Genomic DNA, 20,043 nt, shown 5'->3' with positions numbered 1-20,043 from the left:
ATATAGTATACTGGTGGACACTGTCAGCAAACTGCAAAACTGTCTAAAATGCACCACAGGTATAGAATGTAGATGGATAGTATACTTAATGGATGACGAGTGACGACACAGAGGTAGGTACACAGCAGTGGCCTACTGTACTGCTATATATAGTATACTGGTGGACACTGTCAGCAAACTGCAAAACTGTCTAAAATGCACCACAGGTATAGAATGTAGATGGATAGTATACTTAATGGATGACGAGTGACGACACAGAGGTAGGTACACAGCAGTGGCCTACCGTACTGCTATATATAGTATACTGGTGGACACTGTCAGCAAACTGCAAAACTGTCTAAAATGCACCACAGGTATAGAATGTAGATGGATAGTATACTTAATGGATGACAAGTGACGACACAGAGGTAGGTACACAGCAGTGGCCTACCGTACTGCTATATATAGTATACTGGTGGACACTGTCAGCAAACTGCAAAACTGTCTAAAATGCACCACAGGTATAGAATGTAGATGGATAGTATACTTAATGGATGACGAGTGACGACACAGAGGTAGGTACACAGCAGTGGCCTACCGTACTGCTATATATAGTATACTGGTGGACACTGTCAGCAAACTGCAAAACTGTCTAAAATGCACCACAGGTATAGAATGTAGATGGATAGTATACTTAATGGATGACGAGTGACGACACAGAGGTAGGTACACAGCAGTGGCCTACCGTACTGCTATATATAGTATACTGGTGGACACTGTCAGCAAACTGCAAAACTGTCTAAAATGCACCACAGGTATAGAATGTAGATGGATAGTATACTTAATGGATGACGAGTGACGACACAGAGGTAGGTACACAGCAGTGGCCTACCGTACTGCTATACATAGTATACTGGTGGACACTGTCAGCAAACTGCAAAACTGTCTAAAATGCACCACAGGTATAGAATGTAGATGGATAGTATACTTAATGGATGACGAGTGACGACACAGAGGTAGGTACACAGCAGTGGCCTACCGTACTGCTATATATAGTATACTGGTGGACACTGTCAGCAAACTGCAAAACTGTCTAAAATGCACCACAGGTATAGAATGTAGATGGATAGTATACTTAATGGATGACGAGTGACGACACAGAGGTAGGTACAGCATTGGCCTACCGTACTGCTATATATAGTATACTGGTGGACACTGTCAGCAAACTGCTAAACTAGTCTAAAATGCACCACAGGTATACAGTGCAGATGGATAGTATACTTAATGGATGACGAGTGACGACACAGAGGTTGGTACAGCAGTGCACTCTGCACTGTACTACTCCTATATAATATTAATTATATTGGTGGTCCCCAGTCCCCACAATAAAGCAGCACACTGTGAGCACAGATATGGAGTGTTTTTCAGGCAGACAACGTATACTGGTGGTCACTGTCAACAAAACTCTGCACTGTACTCCTGCTATAGCTGCTCCCCAGTCCCCACAATTAAGCAGTGTGAGCACTCAGCACAGATATATCATGCAGCACACTGAGCACAGATATGGTATGGAGCGTTTTTTTCAGGCAGAGAACGGATAAAAACTGGTGGTCACTTATCAGCAAAACTCTGCACTGTACTCCTCCTAACAGCTGCTCCCCAATCCTCCCCACAAATAAGAAATAAAGTAAACCAATCAACTTCTACAATAAACGGAGAGGACGCCAGCCACGTCCTCTCCCTATCATCTCCAATGCACGAGTGAAAATGGCGGTGACGCGCGGCTGCTTATATAGAATCCGAATCTCGCGAGAATCCGACAGCGGGATGATGACGTTCGGGCGCGCTCGGGTTAGCCGAGCAAGGCGGGCAGGTTCGAACCTGCCTCGGACCCGTGTGAAAAAGGTGAAGTTCGGGGCCGAACCCGCTCATCACTAGTTTAAAGCCTGTTATGATTAACTAATCAGTTACTATTTGCGGCAACTACCATTACCTTGCAAAGGACTATTTAACATCTATTAGGTCAAGAGACTAATCAAATAGATAAGCTTGAGAAATCTGCTAACTAATACTATCGGTTATGCTTGGTACTGAACTGCCATTGAATTAATCTAATCATTCACAGGAGTGACCGGTACTTGTGATGAGATCTGTTATTTATTGTGTCTAATGTTATAGTAATTGTCAAAAGAAAATAACACATCCTTTTTAAATAAGCAATGTTATTTATGTGTATTTTGTGTCTTTTGTAGGGTTAAGTACTTTCCCCTTTTCTAACAGCTGCTATAAAAGTGTGTGTCCTTTTTAATTTTTTAATTTATTAATTAATATATGCGCACCAATTCTATATAGCAGAGAGCGCCAAGTCGTTTCTTTTTCTGTTGTTATAATTGTTATACTGCAGCAGTGGACATATAGCAGCAGCGTATATCGTCACTGAAATTACTGCTGACACAGGACACCACCACTTGTCTGATGCAGCACAACAGGTTGTTTTTATAATTATTATATTGCAGCGGTGGACATATAGCAGCAGCGTATATCATCACTGGAATTACTGATGACACAGGGCACTACCACTGGTCTGATGTAGCTGTTTTTATGGGTTTGTTTTTATTCAAAAATCATCCCGATCCAAAACCAAAACCAAAACACATAACAACCTGTTATAATTAGAAATGTGCGGCTGGCACTTTTCGTGTTTTGTGTTTTGGTTCTAATTCCATTTTCGTGTTTTGGTTTTGGCTTGGTTTTGCCAAAACCACCCTTTTGTGTTTTGGTTTTGGTTTTGGATCGGGATGATTTTTGAATAAAAACAAACCCATAAAAACAGCTAAAAGCACACAATTTGGGAGTAATTTTGCTCCTACAGTATTATTAACCTCAATAACAATCATTTCCACTCATTTCCAGTCTATTCTGAACACCTCACACCTCATAATATTGTTTTTAGGCCTAAAAATTGCACCAAGGTGGCTGTATGACTAAGCTAAGCGACACAAGTTTGCGGCACAAACACCTGGCCCATCTAGGAGTGGCACTGCAGTTACAGACAGGATGTCACTATTCAAAAACTAGTCCCCAAACAGCACATAATGCACAGAAGAAAAAGAATTGCAATGAGGTAGTTGTATGACTAAGCCAAGTGACACAAACAATTAGGTCCATCTAGGCGTGACACTGCAGTGGCAGACAGGAGGGCAGATATAAAAAAAAGGCCCCAAACAGCACATGATGCAAAGAAGAAAAAGAGGTGCAATTAGGTAGCTGGATAACCAAGCTAAATGACAAAAGTGTGCGGCAAAAACACCTGGCCCATCTAGGAGTGGCACTGCAGTTACAGACAGGATAGCACAAAAAAAAGTAGTCCCCAAACAGCACATTATGCAAAGAAGAAAAAGAGGTGCAAGATCCATCCACAAGTACCACATACTTTGCGGAATCGCTCCATCTTAGCTCCTCCTTCAATTTATCCAGCTGCTTCTGCAAAAGCCTGATGAGGGGAATGACCTGGCTCAAGCTGGCAGTGTCTGAACTGACTTCACGTGTGGCAAGTTCGAAGGGTTGGAGAACCTTGCACAAGATGGAAATCATTCTCCACTGCGCTTGAGTCAGGTGCATTACCCCGCCTTTGCCATATTGTAGGTGGATGTATAGGCTTGAATGGCCTTTTGCTGCTCCTCCATCCTCTGAAGCACACAGAGTGTTGAATTCCACCTCGATACCACCTCTTGCTTCAGTTGATGGCAGGGCAGGTTCAGGAGTGTTTGCTGGCGCTCCAGTCTTCAGCACGTAGTGAAAGAATGCCGAAAGTGGCCCGCAATTTTTCGGGCCACCGACAGCATCTCCTGCACACCCCTCTCATTTAAAAAAAAAATTCTGAACCACCAAATTAATTGTATGTGCAAAACATGGGACGTGCTGGAATTTGCCCAGTTGTAACGCACGCACAATATTGGTGGCGTTGTCCGATATCACAAATCCCCAGGAGAGTCCAATTGGGGTAAGCCAATCTGCGATGATGTTCCTCAGTTTCCGTAAGAGGTTGTCAGTTGTGTGCCTCTTATGGAAAGCGGTGACACATAGCGTAGCCTGCCTAGGAATGAGTTGGCATTTGCAAGATGCTGCTACTGGTGCCACTGCGCGAGGCCATACATCTACCCAGTGGGCTCTTACAGTCATATAGTCCTTAGTCTGCCCTGTTCCACTTGTCCACATGTCCGTGGTTAAGTGGACAGTGGATACAACTGCATTTTTTAGGACACTGGTGACTCTTTTTCTGACGTCTGTGTACATTCTCTGTATCGCCTGCCTAGAGAAGTGGAACCTAGATGGGAATTGATACCGGGGACACAGTAACTCAAACAAATCTTTAAGTGACTCTGAACTAATGGTGGATACCGGACGCACCTCTAACACCAACATAGCTGTCAAGGCCTCAGTTATCTTCTTTGCAAAAGGATGACTGCTGCCATATTTTATCTTCCTCACAAAGGACTGTTGGATAGTCAATTGCTTACTGGAAGTAGTACAAGTGGTCTTCCGACTTCCCCTCTGGGATGACGATCGACTCTCAGCAGCAACAACAGCAGTGGCAGCAACAGCAGGCGTACCACTCAAGGATCCTACGGAGGAATCCCGGTTAGGAGAGGACTCCTCAGTCTTGACAGTGACATGGCCTGCAGGACTACGGACATTCCTGACTGAGGAAGTTGACGTTGAGGTGTGTCTAGCAGGAGCTTGGGTACAGGAGGAAGAAGGGATTTCGCTGTCAGTGGACTGCTTACACTCTTACCCAGAGTTTCTGAACTTGACTTCTGATGAATGCGCAGCAGGTGACGTATAAGGGAGGATGTTCCTAGGTGGTTAACATCCTTACCCCATCTTATTACAGATTGACAGAGGCAACAGATGGCTTGACACCTGTTGTCCGGATTTGAGGAGAAATAATTCCACACCGAAGATGTGGCTTTTTTGGTAGTTTGCCCAGGCATCACAATGGGCTTCTTCGTCCCAAGGACAACAGGTGTCTTCCCCGGTGCCTGACTTAAACAAACCACATCACCATCAGAATCCTCATCGTCAACTTCCTCCTCAGAGCCAGCAACACCCATATCCTCATCATGATGTACTTCAACAGTGACATCTTCAATTTGAATATCAGGAACTGGACTGTGGGTGCTCCTTCCAGCACCTGCAGGGGGCATGCAAATGGTGGAAGGAGCCACCTCTTCCCGTCCAGTGTTGGGAAGGTCAGGCATCGCAACCGCCGACACAATTGGACTCTCCTTTCGGGATTTGTGATACCATCTCAGAGCACACAGTTCTATACTGTACTCTTTCCAGCTTAACTCTTTTAATTTTTCTAGCGGGAGGATGAGGGCTTCCATCGTCATGTGAAGCTGAACCACTAGCCATGAACATAGGCCAGGGCTTCAGCCGTTCCTTGCCACTCCGTGTCGTAAATGGCATATTGGCAAGTTTACATTTCTCCTCAGATGATTTAAATTTCTTTATTTGGTTCTTTTTACTGAACTTTGGCTTTCTGGATTTTACACGCCCTCTACTATCACATTGGGCATCGGCCTTGGCAGACGACGTTGATGGTATTTCATCGTCTATGTCATGGCTAGTGGCAGCAGCTTCAGCACTAGGAGGAAGTGGTTCTTCTTGATCTTGATCTATTTTCTCCTCAACATTTTTGTTCTCCATTATTTTTTGGGAGTTATAAGAGACAATATGCGTCACAGTAATGACTGGAATTACTGATGACACAGGACACTACCAATTGTCTGATGCAGCCTAACAGATTGTTATAATTGTTATACTGCAGCAGTGGATATATAGCAGCAGCGTATATCACCACTGGAATTACTGATGATACAGGACACACACTACCATTGGTCTGATGCAGCCCAACAGCTTTTTAATAATAATAATAATAATAATATAATTGTAAGTAATTTGTTATACTGCAGCAGTGGATATATATTGCAGCAGCGTATATCGTCACTGGAATTACTGATGACACAGGAAACTACCACTGCTCTGATGCAGCCCAACAGGTTGTTATACTGCAGCAGTGGATATATATAGCAGCAGCGTATATCGTCACTGGAATTACTGATATATATACTGGAATTACTGATATATGGCAGCAGAGAACACCAACACTGTGAATGGCTGGGCTGATACAGCACAATACACTGACTACACTGGACTGGTCTGCTCAACACAGCACCACTTTACAGCTACACTGGATGTATCTGCCTGGACTGATACAGCACAATACACTGACTACACTGGACTGGTCTGCACAACACAGCACCACTTTACAGCTACACTGGATGTATCTGCCTGGACTGATACAGCACAATACACTGACTACACTGGACTGGTCTGCACAACACAGCACCACTTTACAGCTACACTGGATGTATCTGCCTGGACTGATACAGCACAATACACTGACTACACTGGACTGGTCTGCACAACACAGCACCACTTTACAGCTATACTGGATATATCTGCCTGGACTGATACAGCACAATACACTGACTACACTGGACTGGTCTACACTGCGCAACACAGCACCACTTTACAGCTACACTGGATATATCTGCCTGGACTGATACAGCACAATACACTGACTACACTGGACTGGTCTGCACAACACAGCACCACTTTACAGCTACACTGGCTATATGGACTGAGCTGAGCAGCACAACACTTGTCACCCCACTTTCCCACCTGAATAAACAGAGACTGAGCACACTGAATAGTACACGTCCTCTCACTCTCCGAGACTGGAGTGAAAATGGCTGCAACGCGCGGCTCCTTATATGGAATCCAAATCCCGCGAGAATCCAACAGCGTGATGATGACGTTTTGCCGTGTTCGGGTTTCTGAGTCAAGAGGGAAGATCCGAGCCTGACACAATATCCTGCACCCAGGGACCCAGGCCGGACGACACTCAGACGTGTCTGATATGCCGGAGTCTAGCTCCCACCTGACCGACCTCCAGGCTGTGCGGTCCACCGTCATGCTAAGGATTTTGAGGCACCAGAAGTAGACTCCTGGTCCTGGGAACCTGCAGGTGCAGGTTATTTGGATTTAGCCCTACCTCCTCTACAGAAGGTGTTAAAGGGCTTGTTCTTTCTAGTCCTAGCAGGCCGAAAGAACTGTGACGTATTGGGAGAAAAAGGTTTCTTCGTAGCCGGTGCAGCTGAGGGAAGAATAGGAGACTTACCAGTGGTTGCCGTAGAAATCCACACATGCAGCGCCTCCCCAAAAAGAGCCTGACCTGTGTAGGGTAGGTCCTCCACACTTCTCCTGGATTCCGTGTCCGCAGACCATTGGCGCACCCAGAGATCCCTGTGAGCCGCGATGGACATGGAGGAGATCCCTGCAGCCATGGAACCCAGGTCCTTCATGGATTCTACCATAAATCCTGCAGAATCCTGTATGTTACGTAAAAACAATTCAACGTCACCCTTATCCATTGTAGCCAAGTCTTCCAGTAGTGTGCCTGACCACTTTGCTATAGCTTTAGAAATCCATGCACAGGCAATAGTAGGCTGCAGTATCGCCCCTGAAGCCGTGTATATGGACTTGAGCATAGTGTCAACCTTGCGATCTGCCGGTTCTTTCCGGTAGATCCTGGGACAGGTAATACCACCTTCTTTGACAGTCTGGATACAGATGCGTCAACTATAGGTGGGGTTTCCCATTTTTTTCTATCTTCCTCACGCAAGGGAAAAGCAACCAGAATCCTTTTTGGGATCTGGAATTCTTTCTTCGGGTTCTCCCAGGATTTTTCAAATATAGCATTTAATTCTTTAGATGCAGGGAAGGTTAGGGAGGCTTTCTTATTTTCAGTGAAGTAAGCCTCCTCAACCTGCTCAGGAGTTGCATCAGCAATATTCAACACATCTCTCATGGCCTAAATCATCAACTGCACCACCTTAGCAAGTGATGCCGACCCCCGAAACACATCCCCATCACTGTCTGCTGTGTCAGAATCGGTATCCGTGTCATCCTGCGTAATTTGGGCAAGAGCACGTTTTTGAGGGTGTACCGCAGAGGGGCCCGAGGGAACAGAACTGGAACATACTGCCATAGTGGACTGTAAAGCCTGAGTAACATTCTCAGTCTGTGCAACCCTCTCAGAAATCTGAGAAATAACCCCCTTAAGAGAGGCTAACCACTCCGGTTCCCTAGTCGGGATATGCGCTACAACAGTGCAATCCTGATTACATGGAATGGGATCTTCCTGAGAAGATATATCCTCTGCAGCATATGATACAGAGTCTCTAGACATGGCTGCTTGCAATCCCCACACATCTCACATACACACAGGATAATGGCAGACAGAGTTTTCCCCCAAGAATGGCAGAGAGACACAGAGATTGGAGCCAACCCACACAGCTTCTGAGGAACAGGGGATTCCCCACCTCACGCTGACTGTGCTCCTTAATAGGTAGACACAGTATACACACTGCCTCCCCCCTTCTACAACCCCCTGGTACCGTACAGATAGCTGGAGTTGATGTGGAGGGACAGCGCTGAAGACTGCAGGCAGAGAAAATGGCACTGAACGCTGCTGGGTCCGCTGAGGAGAATCTCCGCCCCCTGAAGATGGCACGTCTTCCTGCTCTTCACAAGGATTATACTGGCCTGAGGTATATGCTAGCTGAGATCCAAGGACCCCGACAGGCTTGCTGACCAGTGCAGGGTGTAGATGCTGGCTCAGTGCGCCCCTCAGAGCGCCGCACAGTGTGCCTCTGAGCTCTGGAGCGCGGTTAATACCGCACTCCCTACCCTGTTGCCGCCATCTTCACATCGGCTCACCGCTTGTCAGGGGGGCCGGTGACTAACTCGCCACGATCTTCTGGCTCTGTAAGGGGGTGGCGGCATGCTGCTGGGGTGAGCGATCCCCTGTGGCGGGGAACGATCTATCCCCTCAGGAGCTCAGTGTCCTGTCAGCGGAGTAAGTGGCTCAGACCCCGCAGGGCAGACACTACTCCTCACCTTAGTCCCAAGAAGCAGGGAGGCTGTTGCCAGCAGCCGTCCCTGTGCCTAAACTCTATTAAAAATAATAAAACTAAAAGAACTCCTATGGAGCTCCCTTAGCTGTGACCGGCTCCTCCGGGCACATTTTCTAAACTAAGTCTGGTAGGAGGGGCATAGAGGGAAGAGCCAGCCCACACTGTTAAACTCTTAAAGTGCCAATGGCTCCTGGTGGACCCATCTATACCCCATGGTACTAATATGGACCCCAGCATCCTCTAGGACGTAAGAGAAAATACAATAATTAACTACTTTATAAAGACAATAGTATATATAGGGGGGGGGGGAGCTGGAATGCATAACCTAATTCTAAATATAATAAGAGGTGCTACTATGCTGAGATTTGTAGTGTCACACAGAAAAAAAGAGGAAATGCAGGTGCACACTAAGCAGTAAGAACACTGGTAATCAAAACAATTAGAATAAACAATTTGACATGGAGTAAAACTGAAGTTCTTGGCAAAATTTTTGGCGACCAGGTGACCTCATCAGGTGGGTCCCTAACATTCCTAATGTTCAAGTTCAGAGCACTGTACCCCTCCCAAGCCAACTCAACCCAAACGCCCCAAAGCATTGCTCTAGTAAGAAGTAGCAGAGGTATAAACAATATAATAGTGCTGCTTCTGCACATCATGACAATTAATAGTCTTATTGAATATCTACATTTAAAGTGTTTATACAATTAATTTATCGAACATCAGAGCGCTATTGGCAAAAAAAAAGTATCCAGTAGTTTTGTATTTCTTATAATTTATACCTGATGGCGTGAGGGTTCCTGCAATACTTCTTAATCAAGTTCTCATACTGATCCTTCTGTCCCTCTATTGTTAGGCGCCGGGGTCCGCTCGTCGGTGCGGCCCGGCGCCTAGCAACCAGGGACGCCGTGCGCGTACAGCCGACAGCTCCCTGGCAACGCTAGACGCCGGGCGCACGGAGCCGCACGGACCCTAGCAACGGGGACGCCACTGGCGGACCGCGTTCCCCGTTGCTGGGTCCATTTCAATTAGTAAGGGCACCTGTTTCCTGGCCGTGCAGCAAGGCAGCTGCACAGCATTCATGTAATCAGCACTGGCAGCAGTTGATTGGAGGGCTTCGGTTTATATGCTCTTGCAGTGCCTCACACAGACGCCGGTAATAGCTTCCTGCATGCTGTATCTGTTTGCTGAGAGTGTTTCCAGTCCTGCTGTATCCGGTCGTTCCTGTCCTCAGTTGTCCTGCACTCGGAAGTCGTCATCTGTTCCTAGAGTCCTGACTGAGCACCGTTAAACATCCAGTGGTGTTCGTGAGTCGCGGCGTAGCCGTGTGTTGCGGCTTGGCCGCTTTATTACTTATTATTTATTATTTGTGTTTCGGAGCTTTTGCGGAGGATTCCGCTCCCACAGATCCACTCTGGTATCCAGCAGTGCTGGGTAGGAGTAATGGACTAGTGGATTTTGGTTGTCCTTTTATCTGGCGGTTTTTCCGCGCATACTTCAAGTTTGGTTAGTTAGCTTGTTGCCCTTGGCCTGTTGTAGTCAGAGGTCCTCTTGTCATCATCCTGCCTCGGATTTCCCTTTGTCTCTCACTAAGACCGGGGGGCACCGGAGTTGGGCAGACATAATCCGCCTTTCAAACGTGGCTGCCAGGGGCTCAAGAAACCATAGTCTCGCAAGGGATTTCCGATAGCACGGGTGAGACAATAGAGTTAGGGCGCCAGGGGCAACTAGTCTTTCCTGCTCCCGTAACCAGCATTCCCTTCCAGTACTCTGGCCATTGTCATAAGATCTCCTCCGGTCAGGAGTACTGGAATCATAACATTATTACCGGCCCAAACCAAAACTTAAAATTAAACAGGGTTTGATTTTTTCCTTATTCAGTTTTGTAAGAGTTATCGGCCTCATGAATCCCACAGGTTTAGGGCCAAATCCTGGTCAGCTCCTAGTCAGCCAGATTCAAGAACTTACTCAGATGGTTCAGGATCTTTCCCTGCGGGTGAAGTCGCAGGAAGATCTTTTACGAACTTCCCCGAGGGTAGTCCCTGAACCAAAAATGCACTTGCCTGACCGTTTTTCTGGTGATAGGAAGGAGTTTTTTAATTTTAAAGAATCCTGTAAACTTTATTTTCGTTTAAAACCGATCTCCTCAGGTACTGAATCTCAGCAGGTTGGAATCATTATTTCTTTGCTCCAGGGGGATCCTCAGACCTGGGCATTTGGTTTAAAAGCAGAGGATCCGACATTGTTGTCAGTCGACGCTTTTTTGGGGTCTTTAGGGCTTTTGTATGATGACCCTGATAGAGAGGCATCCGCTGAGAGTCAGTTACGCGCTCTCAGACAGGGTAGAAATCCTGCAGAGGTTTATTGTACAGAATTTCGCCGTTGGTCGAACGACTGTGGCTGGAATGACCCAGCCCTGCGCAGTCAGTTTCGCCTCGGCTTATCTGAGTCTATAAAAGACAGTCTCCTTCAGTATCCCGCTCCTGAGACTCTCGATAAACTCATGGAGCTTTTTATTAAGATTGATCGACGTCTCAGAGAGCGGAGGGCTGAAAAAGGAGCACCAGTCAGGACTACTCCATGTGTATTTTCCATTCCTGAGGACGTAGAGGAGCCCATGCAGATGGGTCTCTCCCGACTGTCTCCAGAAGAAAGAGCCAGAAGGCAAAACTCTGGTCTTTGTTTGTACTGTGGGGGTAAGGGACATTTTGCCCGTTTTTGTCCGAACAAGTCGGGAAACGCCTCGACCAAGTGAATTGTGAGGGGGTTCACTTTGGTCTGCAGCTTATCTCCTCGAATAACTCCCTTTTAGTCCCAGCTAAAGTTTCCTTTGGCAGCCTCAGTTCTTCGGTGTCGGCTTTTGTCGACAGTGGAGCTGCAGGGAACTTTATGGACTTAACTTGGGCCAAGGCCTTAGGTATTCCTCAGTTAGCCTTGGGTAGGTGTATCACCATGCATGGTTTAGATGGGAGTCCCTTGTCCAATGGGGTTATTTCCCTCTGTACACCTCCTGTACTACTTACGGTAGGAGCTCTTCATTCCGAAAAGATCGAGTTCTTCCTTACCCATTGCCCAGCAGTTCCAGTGGTTCTGGGTCACCCTTGGCTGGCATTTCATAATCCCACCATTGATTGGCAGTCGGGGGAGATTTCACAATGGGGTACCATCTGTAATAAGGAATGTATTACGTTTCCCGTTAGAATAGCTGCTGCCATTCCCGAACCCATTCCCGTGGAATACCAGGACTTTGTTGATGAGTTTTCCAAGGGCAATGCGGACATTCTGCCTCCCCATCGGCCTTATGATTGTGCTATTGAGCTAATTCCCGGTGCCACATTGCCAAAGGGAAGGTTATATGCTTTATCCGGGCCAGAAACTGCGGCCATGAATGAGTATGTTAAGGAGAGTCTAGGGAAAGGATTTATCAGGCCATCTAAATCCCCTTTAAGTGCAGGCTTCTTCTTTGTGGAGAAAAAAGATGGATCACTCAGACCTTGCATTGACTTTAGAGCCCTGAATAAGATCTCAGTTAAAAATACTTATCCTCTGCCGCTGATTTCTGTCCTCTTTGATCAGCTGCGTTCGGCTGTGATTTTTTTCTAAAATTGACCTGAGGGGAGCATATAACCTCATCCGAATCAAGTCTGGAGATGAGTGGAAGACGGCTTTCAGTACTCAGTCGGGTCACTACGAGTATCTGGTGATGCCGTTCGGCTTGTCTAACGCTCCGGCAGTATTCCAGGATCTCATTAACGATGTGCTCCGTGACTTTTTAGGAAGATTCGTGGTCGTTTACTTAGACGACATCCTGATCTATTCTGACTCAATTGAACAGCATGTTACCCAGGTGCGTCAGGTTCTTCAAAAATTACGTGAAAATCATCTATATGCCAAGCTGGAGAAGTGTGAGTTTCATGTCACGGAGGTATCCTTTTTAGGGTACATTATTTCCCCTCGGGGATTCTACATGGAACCTAAGAAGCTCCAAGCCATCCTTAGTTGGGCGCAACCCACCAACTTAAAAGCAATTCAGCGCTTTTTAGGGTTTGCGAATTATTATAGAAGATTTATTCATTCTTTTTCCGACCTGGTTGCTCCCATGGTGGCACTGACTAAGAAGGGAGCCGATCCTACCAACTGGTCACGTGAAGCTGAGTTATCCTTTCAGGCCTTGAAACAAGCTTTTGTCTCTGCTCCAGTCCTCAGACATCCCAACCCAGAATTGCCCTTCATTGTTGAGGTTGATGTCTCGGAGGTTGGAGTGGGGGCTATCCTATCTCAAAAGGATCTGGAGTCTCTGGAACTACATCCTTGTGCCTTCATGTCCAGGAAATTCTCATCCGCTGAATCCAACTACGATGTTGGTAACCGGGAGTTACTGGCTATTAAATGGGCTTTCGAGGAGTGGAGACATTGGCTTGAGGGAGCAACACATACCATTTCAGTATTGACTGACCACAAAAATCTTCAGTACATCGAATCAGCTAAGCGGCTGAATGCCCGGCAGGCTCGTTGGGCTTTATTTTTTACTCGTTTCAAGTTTATTATCACCTTTAGGCCAGGTTCCAAGAATACCAAGGCGGATGCCCTGTCACACAGTTTTCTTCCAGTTCATAATAACAGTCCTGTTACCCCCATACTTCCGTCTTTAGTCATTTGGGCAGGCCTCACACAAGATTTATTTACCCAGTTAAAGCAGCTTCAACATCAAGCTCCTGGAAATACTCCTGCTGGTCGTCTTTACGTCCCTGAGTTTTTGAGAGCTACTGTTTTGACTGAATTTCATGATAGCAAAGTTGCCGGGCATCCGGGGATCTCTAAGACTTTGGAATTAGTCTCCCGCTCAGTATGGTGGCCTGGTCTTTCTAAAGACATTAAGGACTTTGTTTTTTCTTGTCAGGTCTGTGCACAGCATAAGGGTCCCCGTTCCTTGCCTATCGGGCAACTTATGCCCTTAAATGTTCCTCTCAGGCCATGGTCTCATATTTCCATGGATTTTGTGGTAGACCTCCCTCTGTCAGCCGGATTCCGAGTCATATGGGTGGTAGTGGACCGTTTTAGCAAGATGGCTCATTTCATTGCTCTTCCCCGACTGCCATCTGCCCAGGGATTGGTTGTTTTGTTTCTCCGCCATGTTTTCAGACTTCATGGGTTGCCCACTGATATTGTTTCTGATCGGGGTCCACAATTCATTGCACAATTCTGGAAGTCCTTTTGTGCCTCATTAAAGATGAAATTGTCTTTAACATCCGGTTACCATCCCCAATCCAACGGGCAGACCGAGCGAGTTAATCAATCATTAAAACAGTATTTGCGTTTGTACTCAGCCAAACTCCAGAATGATTGGTCCGAGTTTCTTCCTTTGGCGGAGTTTGCTTACAATAATTCTTGTCATTCCTCCACTAATGTGTCTCCATTCTTTTCAGTTTTTGGTTTTCACCTCAGAGCTAATTCTTTTTTTCAACATTCTTCTGTTTCCTCGCTAACCTTAACCTCTCATCTCAGAGTTATTTGGAAAAAAGTGCACCTTGCCCTCAGAAAAGCGGCATTTCGAGAGAAAATTTTTTCGGACAGGCTCCGACGTCCTTGCACTTTTAAGGTGGGAGACAGGGTATGGTTGTCGACTCGTAACATTAGACTTCGACAAACCTCAGCTAGATTGGGCCCCAAATTTATTGGACCATTTCATATTATTAAAAAAATCAACACAGTTGCTTTCCGGTTACGTTTACCAAGAGCTCTCCGGATCGGAAATACGTTCCATTGCTCCCTGTTGAAACCATACGTTTCTTCCAGTAGATTTCCTCGGAAGATCTCTCAGGGGAAATCACCAGTAGATGTACAGGGACAACAGGAGTTCTTGGTGGAGAAGGTTCTCGATTCCAAATTGTCCCGGGGTCGGCTTTATTTTCTGGTGCACTGGAGAGGCTATGGTCCAGAGGAAAGGTCTTGGGTCCTGGATAAGGATCTCCATGCCCCGAGGCTCAAGAGGGCATTTTTTCGGGAATTTCCTCGGAAACCTGGCTTTAGGGGTTCCTTGACCCCTCCTCAAGGGGGGGGTACTGTTAGGCGCCGGGGTCCGCTCGTCGGTGCGGCCCGGCGCCTAGCAACCAGGGACGCCGTGCGCGTACAGCCGCCGGCTCCCTGGCAACGCTAGACGCCGGGCGCACGGAGCCGCACGGACCCTAGCAACGGGGACGCCACTGGCGAACCGCGTTCCCCGTTGCTGGGTCCATTTAAATTAGTAAGGGCACCTGTTTCCTGGCCGTGCAGCAAGGCAGCTGCACGGCATTCATGCAATCAGCACTGGCAGCAGTTGATTGGAGGGCTTCGGTTTATATGCTCTTGCAGTGCCTCACACAGACGCCGGTAATAGCTTCCTGCATGCTGTATCTGTTTGCTGAGAGTGTTTCCAGTCCTGCTGTATCCGGTCGTTCCTGTCCTCAGTTGTCCTGCACTCGGAAGTCGTCATCTGTTCCTAGAGTCCTGACTGAGCACCGTTAAACATCCAGTGGTGTTCGTGAGTCGCGGCGTAGCCGTGTGTTGCGGCTTGGCCGCTTTATTACTTATTATTTATTATTTGTGTTTCGGAGCTTTTGCGGAGGATTCCGCTCCCACAGATCCACTCTGGTATCCAGCGGTGCTGGGTAGGAGTAATGGACTAGTGGATTTTGGTTGTCCTTTTATCTGGCAGTTTTTCCGCGCATACTTCAAGTTTGGTTAGTTAGCTTGTTGCCCTTGGCCTGTTGTAGTCAGAGGTCCTCTTGTCATCATCCTGCCTCGGATTTCCCTTTGTCTCTCACTAAGACCGGGGGGCACCGGAGTTGGGCAGACATAATCCGCCTTTCAAACGTGGCTGCCAGGGGCTCAAGAAACCATAGTCTCGCAAGGGATTTCCGATAGCACGGGTGAGACAATAGAGTTAGGGCGCCAGGGGCAACTAGTCTTTCCTGCTCCCGTAACCAGCATTCCCTTCCAGTACTCTGGCCATTGTCATAAGATCTCCTCCGGTCAGGAGTACTGGAATCATAACATCTATATACTCCCACTCCTCCATGGAGTGGGAGTATATAGAACAGTGACATCCTCACATGGGTGGGCTGAGCACAGAGGAGGATTTAACTAAACAGATAAGGTGGGAGAGCTGAACACAAAGAGGAATTTAATACCATGTATCTCAAAACCGCTGTCCATGCGCCATTTGGAGAGGACGTTTGTTATTACAATAATATTTGGAGATTAGGCCGCTACTGGATCTTGATACCTACCAATATTATCACCTTAGAGTAGACTTCTATGGTTCTGGCACAGGGAATTTCATTGAGATACCGCAGTGCTTTCTTTCTGGTACTGCAGAATATCATTGAGATACCTTCCTCAATAATCTGACGATGATTAATAATTGTGAGAATAATGCAGAGAATGAAGATTCAGCTATTTTTTCTATTCATTTCTGTGATCAGTCGGCCCCTCTGGTTTATCACCTATGTAAGCCATCTGGAGTTTATGAAATGAGCAGCCCTATGGCAGGAAGGTATTTGTTATATGACATATCATTATAATATATAGAGATACAGTAGATGTCCCTAGTGAACACAACACATGTTTGAATAGGTAACTGCTGGATCAGATAAGTGCTGGATGATAGAATGTGAGGTGTGCTAGATGTGAGGTGCTAGATGTGATAAGTGCTGGATGACAGGTGTACTGGATGTGAGGTGTGCTGGATGTGAGGTGCTAGATGTGATAAGTGCTGGATGATAGAATGTGAGGTGTGCTAGATGTGAGGTGCTAGATGTGATAAGTGCTGGATGACAGGTGTACTGGATGTGAGGTGTGCTGGATGTGAGGTGCTAGATATGATAAGTGCTGGATGACAGGTGTACTGGATGTGAGGTGTGCTGGATGTGAGGTGCTAGATGTGATAAGTGCTGGATGATAGAATGTGAGGTGTGCTGGATGTGAGGTGCTAGATGTGATAAGTGCTGGATGACAGGTGTACTGGATGTGAGGTGTGCTGGATGTGAGGTGCTAGATGTGATAAGTGCTGGATGATAGAATGTGAGGTGTTGCTGGATGTGAGGTGCTAGATGTGATAAGTGCTGGATGACAGGTGTACTGGATGTGAGGTGTGCTGGATGTGAGGTGCTAGATGTGATAAGTGCTGGATGACAGGTGTACTGGATGTGAGATGTGCTGGATGTGAGGTGCTAGATGTGATAAGTGCTGGATGATAGAATGTGAGGTGTGCTAGATGTGAGGTGCTAGATGTGATAAGTGCTGGATGACAGGTGTACTGGATGTGAGGTGTGCTGGATGTGAGGTGCTAGATGTGATAAGTGCTGGATGATAGAATGTGAGGTGTGCTGGATGTGAGGTGCTAGATGTGATAAGTGCTGGATGACAGGTGTACTGGATGTGAGGTGTGCTGGATGTGAGGTGCTAGATGTGATAAGTGCTGGATGATAGAATGTGAGGTGTTGCTGGATGTGAGGTGCTAGATGTGATAAGTGCTGGATGACAGGTGTACTGGATGTGAGGTGTGCTGGATGTGAGGTGCTAGATGTGATAAGTGCTGGATGACAGGTGTACTGGATGTGAGATGTGCTGGATGTGAGGTGCTAGATGTGATAAGTGCTGGATGATAGAATGTGAGGTGTGCTGGATGTGAGGTGCTAGATGTGATAAGTGCTGGATGGCAGGTGTACTGGATGTGAGGTGTGCTGGATGTGAGGTGCTAGATGTGATAAGTGCTGGATGATAGAATGTGAGGTGTGCTGGATGTGAGGTGCTAGATGTGATAAGTGCTGGATGGCAGGTGTACTGGATGTGAGGTGTGCTGGATGTGAGGTGCTAGATGTGATAAGTGCTGGATGACAGGTGTACTGGATGTGAGATGTGCTGGATGTGAGGTGCTAGATGTGATAAGTGCTGGATGATAGAATGTGAGGTGTGCTGGATGTGAGGTGCTAGATGTGATAAGTGCTGGATGACAGGTGTACTGGATGTGAGGTGTGCTGGATGTGAGGTGCTAGATGTGATAAGTGCTGGATGACAGGTGTACTGGATGTGAGATGTGCTAGATGTGAGGTGCTAGATGTGATAAGTGCTGGATGATAGAATGTGAGGTGTGCTGGATGTGAGGTGCTAGATGTGATAAGGTGTACTGGATGTGAGGTATGGCCTGACTGGTCCATGTAGGGGTTCACTTTAAATTAGTATTTAGTGGTCTAGACGAGTCTTTTCCCAAAAAATGACTTTAACTTTTTTCTGTGCTGTCTCTCAGTTTTGATCCATAGGTAAAACACTGCATGTTAAATCTTATTGAATGAAGTTTTGAAAATATATTGGGAGTCATTCCGACCCATTCGTATGCAGCGAAGATACAAACGGGTCAGAAATGCGCATGCGCGGCGGAAGCTTTGCGCACGCACGTCGTTGCCAGCGACAAATGTGATTACAGCGGCAATCGCAAGAAGCTGGACAGGCGGGAGGCGTTCCGGGGCGGATACTCACCGTTTCCAGCCGTTTTTGGGAAGTGGTAAGAAAAACGCAGGCGTGTCTAGGCGAACGGAGGGCGGATGTCTGACGTCAAAGCCGGGACCTGCATCACTGGATCCTTCGCACAGGGTAAGTAGGTCTAGGGCTAATCTTGTTTTGTGTGAAACTTTTTTAGCATTGCAGGGCTGCACAAGTGATCGCAGCCCTGCTATGCTAAAACACACTCCCCCATAGGCGGAGATTAGTTGATCACACCAGCAGCAAAAAGTTGCTTGGTGCGATCAACTCGGAATGAGGGCCATTGTACTGTAGCTCTGGTTGCACAGGTAGAAGCTTTTTTTTCCCCTTCTTCATCTCTACCCACTTTCTGACCTCCATCAGGGACCTGATTATCTCCTGATATTCTGGTTTGGCTTCTTGTTTCTTATAATATAATCAGATCAATGTGTTCAGTTATTGACAGAGGGTTTGCTCTTATAGTGATTTCACAGAGGTGCCTCAGACGCCACAGAGGTGCCTGTTAATAAGCCCAAATATTGCTTCTAACATATTATCATATTTTATGTCTAGACCTTTGGAGAACTTTTCTAGAATCATCTCCTTTCCAAAAGCTGCTTCAAACATTTTTTGGAGGCTATCAAAGCCTCTTTTCACTCTTTGGTTCATATAACCCCAATTATACTTTTGAGTGCAATGGGCCTTCCAGGAACATTTGCCTGGACATTGTCTGCAATACCCATCGTACACAACAGAGCATTGATACGTCATATTGTCATTAGCCGTAGTGCAGGGATAGTGTCATACTCAAAAGTCTTTATTTTCCCCTTTGTGGTGCTTGTGTTGTTGCAGAGCTTCCTGGGTCTTTCTTAGTTTATCCAGTTTTATTAGCCCAGCTTGTATCTGTGGCTTCAAGGCCTTCATGGTATTCTGTGTCTGTTTTCTTTCCTTGAGGACTTCCTTGATCAAAGTCAAGCTTTGCTTTCTATTTTACTTAGACCAGTTTGTCATACTGTGCGTCCCCATTTTCCAGAACATCTCATTAAAGCTCATGTCACTGGCCTAATTGTTGGCAAATAGAGCTGAATTGTTGAATTTGATGCGAACGGGATCACCGTGACTGTCCACAGGATATGCGTTGTCAGCTGCTTTTATGGCTTCTAGTACTTTAGGTCTTTCACCATCTGAGAAGTTGATCAGGATCAGTACTGTCTCTGATATCTTTCCCAAAGATAGAAAACATAGAATCACAAATATATTTCTGGGTGTGTGTCAGCCGAGCCAAAGAACCCTGAACAACAAAGCACACAGCATCTATCTGATCAATGCCATTGTCAGCTGTAAAAAATACATTGATGTCTTCTGTGACCTTCTTGTTGTCACAACTGAGGGCTGGTGCTGACCAGGGGGAAGCCTCAGTTGTAGGGGCTGAGGTATATGTGTACCTGGGAGGCAGTACAGGGTTCTTGGACATGCAGGGAACCTTTAGAACAAATGCCCGAGGGCATGACCACGACAACAA

Source organism: Pseudophryne corroboree, chromosome 3 (assembly GCF_028390025.1).
Source record: "Pseudophryne corroboree isolate aPseCor3 chromosome 3, aPseCor3.hap2, whole genome shotgun sequence".
NCBI lineage: Eukaryota > Metazoa > Chordata > Amphibia > Anura > Myobatrachidae > Pseudophryne > Pseudophryne corroboree.
This window is presented reverse-complemented; position numbering follows the sequence as displayed.